We start from the raw sequence: 5,147 nt of genomic DNA on the forward strand, positions 1-5,147 counted from the left end.
TCTGGCGAATGCACGCACCCTATAGCAAAAACCTCTCAAAAAAAGAAAAGAAAAGAAAAACGGTTTTAGGGGTTTTATTTCTGAAACTTTTTTTAAAAAAATTAATTTACATTCACTCCGTAAGCATCGTCACAGAATACAAAATGTGATTTCCCATCCAGAATATACTGCATAGTGGCTTAATCATTCATGTTATCATAAAAAATGTCCCATTTCGGGAACAGCAGTTCCATTTTGGGAACAGCAGTTAGCGTAATGCTATGTCGCTGGACTCCCATGTAGTCAACCGTGGTTCAAGTCCTGGACCCAGAGGCTTAAACTCACACCAGGCGTGTGTGCGTGCGTGCCCAAGATCCCAAGAGAAGAATGGAGGAGAAGGGATTGTGGCGTGGCCATCCCCCCTGGGGGGTGATTTCCCGCTTTCTATCTCTCTGACTCTGTCTTTCTGGCGAGTGCATGCGCCCTATAGTGAAAACCTCTCCAAAAAAAAAAAAAATTCCATTTCTAGTTTTATATGTGTGTGTGTGTGTGTGTGTGTGTGTGTGTGTGTGTCTGTATACGTATACACACACACAAATTCATATATATATACAATTTTTTTTACCCCTATTTCTGTCCTTTCCCACCTTCTTCTCACATTATCTCTGGTGTCTACAGTTGTCTTCCATTCCTTTTCCCCCCACATTGTATTGATCTTAAATAGTCCAACTACTTTCAATAGCGAGTTCAGCTGATAGTTTTGAGAAAAGCAGTTTATATCATACAGAAAATAGAATCTCAGACGTAGAAGAAAAAATTGCTGGCCTAGAAAAATCCACCACGAAGATTGAGAAAATGGCCCCCCAAAATGAGAATAATATATACGAGAAATAATAGATATGATCAAACATCCAAACATCCGGATAATTGGTATCCCAGAAGGTGAAGAGTCTCATAAGGGCATTGGTAATCTCTTTCATGAAATCCTGCAAGAAAACTTTCCAAACCTAGAGAGGCACTCCAAGATCCAGACCCAAGAAATACAAAGGACCCCAAGTAAAAATCAACCCAAGAAAATCTTCTCCAAGACATATGATAGCAAGATTGACCAAAACCACAGAGAAAGACAAGACACTAAGATTTGCAAGAGAAAAACAGCAAGTTACCTACAAAGGACATCAGGATAACAGCAGACCTCCCACTGGAAACAATGCGAGCGAGGAAAGAATGGGAAAATATATTCAAAATGTTAAGGCAAAAGCAATTTCAACCAAGAATACTGTACCCGGCAAGATTATCCTTCATGTGGGAAGAAAAGACAAGAACATTCTCAGATAAACAAAACCTGAAAGAATTTACCAGCACCAGACCAGATCTCCAAGAAGTTCTCAAGGGAGTGCTATATCAGGAAAATTAAATACGGACACACGGAAATAAGAGTTCAAAACCTAAGAAAATGGCCAACTTAATCATAGGGACAAGTCTGGGGTTGAATGTTATATCCCAGAATTTAATTGGGAAGATTGAACCACAACAGAAGATAAAGTACATGAGACTGAATTGGTGAAATAGAATTTTGACTTTTGACTAAAACATTACTGAATTTCTTCTAGGCTTTGTTGTCCAGGTTTAAGGATTTGTGTCCTGTCTTGGGATGTCAATAGGTTTGTGTACCTACCATTGGATCAGAATCCTAAAATAATTCTTAATAGTAATAACGTTGAATGTTAACTTGCAGAATTTAAACAGAAAGACTGGATCACAGTAACACTACAGGCTCAACAGAAGAGAGATTAATTACATGAAACTGAACTGGTGAAATAGAATTTTATGACTTTTAATTAAAACATTGCTGATTTTCTTCTATGCTCTGTTTTCCAGGTTTAAGAATTTTTGTTTTCTTTTGAGCTGTTGATAGGTTGAAATTTTTTTCACTTAACAGTTTGAAAGCAATTTGTTAATATTTTTTAATTGAAGCATACACTTTTCTCCCTTCCTGACCCATCTGGAATTGTAAAATATTTGTGAGTGTCCTTGTTTTATGGCAGAATGGTTATTTGCATAAATTCAATAATATCTGTTGCCTTGCACCAGATATTGAAAATACTGATTATTGCCAGGGCATTGACTAGAATGTTGTATCTGAAGATATGACCAGAAAACTAAGGAACTAAGGTAGATCTCAAGAAAGCCAACAGAAATTCTTGGAAAGATTGATTAGTACCATAAACAGTTCTGTCTGGCAGGTAAGTAAAGAATGCCACTTTCTGACAGACCCAAAAAACTCTCAAGTACAGGTACTTAAAGGCACAGTCAGATGGTGAATTCCTGACTTGGCTCGGGAGCCTTGGGAGGCTTTTTTAAAGGTCTAATCTGAAGTTCCCTAAAGGTTCCAGCAACGCCAACTAAATCAATAGTATTCTTATGGGGCTTTGTGCAGATAACAGACCAGATTGAGACTAAACTTATTTATTTTGCAAAGAAGTTAGTTTATGCCTCTCTTTGGTAAAAGGGGGAATGGAGAGAGAAAAAAAATGTTTCATAAGAAAATTACAGTGCACTTGTTACTAGATTTTAGCTTCGTCTATATCTGTTTTTTGAGTTTTTAGTATCTACCTACTGTTTGGACAGAATCCTAAGCTTTTTCCTGGCTTTAAGTCTTAAGCAAAGTTTTCTTTTCTTTAAAAATTTTGATTTATTATAGCTAAAACAAACAAAAAAGCTAAACTTTTCTTGAAATTAAAAAAATACATTAAAAATATCTATTTAATGACCACAGTAAACTATAACCTTAGCTAGGTGCTACTTTATAATATGTTCATCCTATTCACTGAGGTTTTTATGCCTGAAGTCAGATATGTGTTCACAGATATGTTTATATCAACTGCCATTGCTATTCAAAATATTTAGATTAATTAAGATATTTTGTGAATCAATACAATGTGGAAAGAAATACATAAGGGCTGGTCCTGTGTGATTTAGGGAACTGTATTCCACACAGCTGACTGCATTCCAAATCCCCGTGACTTGAAAAACACACTCAGCACATGTGTTTGCATGCCCCAAATCCTGATGGGAGGGAGGAAAAAGGACTAAAGCATGGCCATGCCCCACTAGAATTGTGATGTCTGTCTGTCTGTCTCTCCTGCCCTCTGGCAATAATATTTTTTTAAGGTTTTTGCCATAGGGCACCTGTGCTTGCCAGAGAGAGACAGAAAGAGAAAGAAATCCCCCCAGGGGTGATGGCCACACTGCAATCCCTTCTCTTCCATTCTCCTCTCAGCATTTTGGGCACACATGCATGCACACACACACACCCAGCATGTTTTTCAAGCCGCCTGGATCCAGGACTTGAACTGCTGTGTTGGTGGTGTGGGATACAGCCACCTTAACCACTACACAGCAGCTGGTCTCTTCCGCCTATCTTTGTGCATAGCTGAATCTTCAGTCTATCCTGTGGTGACAGGTGTAGTCAGGGCTCTGCCCTAGGTGCCCTATGTTTACTGACCCATCAGTAGGAACCCTAGTCCCTTGCCTAGATTTTAAGGTTTGCTTTCCTAGGGGCAAGGGTGTGGGGGTGGAGACAGGGAGGAGGGTCTCTCAGAATTGTAAATCCTGTTGCCATGGAGCCAATTAGCAGGGGTGTTTAAATGAACCTGGGGAAAAGTCCATCTAATCCTTCACAAGAACTAAGGAATAGATGTGTCAAAAGAACAAGATTTCTTCAATCATTGTGCAGACAGATCTGTTTTATGCCTCACAAAACTTTACTCCTGTGTCATGAGCTGGTTCTGATTCCTGTGTCATTTTGTTCTCCAGTTGATCTGTCATTTGACTCTCAAGTGTCCCTTCCTATTGTTTTTCATGCTCAGATATTTTGGCCCAGTTCCAAGGTAACTTCATCTACAGTTGTTCAGACTGGTGTGTTTGTAGACCAGTTGGGTGAGAACTCCAGAGAAATGCAAACCCCTGGGATGCAAAGTCCGGAGGGACCAGGATGAGATGGGCAGTGACATTTCTGAGAGTGTCCATGCATCATACGGTGTTCCTACAGAGAATGTTATAGACAATAGTTTAGTAGTAGAGACAGTAACTTGTGGTTTGTTACCTCAGAATGACCCTAGGACTTTAAATCAAGACATTGAGAAATTTGCACCAATTATTAACTTCAGTGATCAAACAGCATGCTTCCTTCACAGACCGTGACAGGTAATCAGACCCAAACCATAGATTTACTAGTGATTTATAAACATCTTGACAAGTAATTCACCAGGTCAGACATTAATCATAGTCTTTTGTCTGACACAAATCTTGCACATGACACCCAGCTCCCATTTGGCCCAGCCCAGAATCCTGAAATAGATTTTGATATCAAATAGATCTTAGCTGCCAGCAGATGGCATGGTGGTTAAGGCTCTGGACTCCCACATGGCTAACCGAGGTTCACGTCCTGGACCTGGCAGCTTGCTTTCTCACTTTCCCTCCCTCTGTCTCTTTCTAGTGAACACACATGCCCTATAGAAAATTTATAATAATAAATAATACTAAAAAAAAAACAGATATCTAATAGTTCTTTTGGGCCTCAAATATCCAGAGTCAAAATGAAGAGAATGAACTTGGCACCATGAACACTGAACCCATCTTAGAATCACTGGACATAGAGACCAAAACTGACTTCTTCCTCAGAGATACTTCTGCTCAGTCAGAGGGTGTCAGGAGAATTCCTTAGAGATGTTTGACATGCAGACATAGGCAGACTTAAACTTCTTTTTAATCAGTAGCCCTCATCTGTCTCTGGAAGTATTCTGAAATACTCCTGCTTATGAGCACTGATTTGTCCGACACCAGGACCCCAAAAGAAGGAATCTGTGCTGATAAAAACATGCCTGCTCTAGGACGCACTCAGAGATCCAGTCCCAGGAAATACAAAGGACCCCAAATAGAATCAACCCAAGAAGATCTTCTCCAAGACACATTATAGCCAGATTGACCAAAACCACAGACAAAGACAAGATACTAAGATTGGCAAGAGAAAAACGGCAAGTTACCTACAAAGGTTATCCCATCAGGCTGACAGTGGATCTCTCATCAGAAACAATGCAAGTGAGGAAAGAATGGGAAAATATATTCAAAGTGTTAAGGGAAAAGCAGTTTCAACCAAGAATACT

At 39.4% G+C, this 5,147-nt stretch overlaps 1 pseudogene; it reads left to right on the forward strand.

Annotated features, from left to right (window-relative positions):
* Nucleotides 1-2,236: 2,236 nt before the first annotated feature.
* On the forward strand, nucleotides 2,237-4,910 carry LOC102479392 (ATM interactor-like; annotated as a pseudogene).
* Nucleotides 4,911-5,147: the final 237 nt, after the last annotated feature.

This window comes from Tupaia chinensis, unplaced genomic scaffold (genome assembly GCF_000334495.1).
Source record: "Tupaia chinensis unplaced genomic scaffold, TupChi_1.0 Scaffold000147_1, whole genome shotgun sequence".
In the NCBI taxonomy this organism is placed as follows: Eukaryota; Metazoa; Chordata; class Mammalia; order Scandentia; family Tupaiidae; genus Tupaia; species Tupaia belangeri.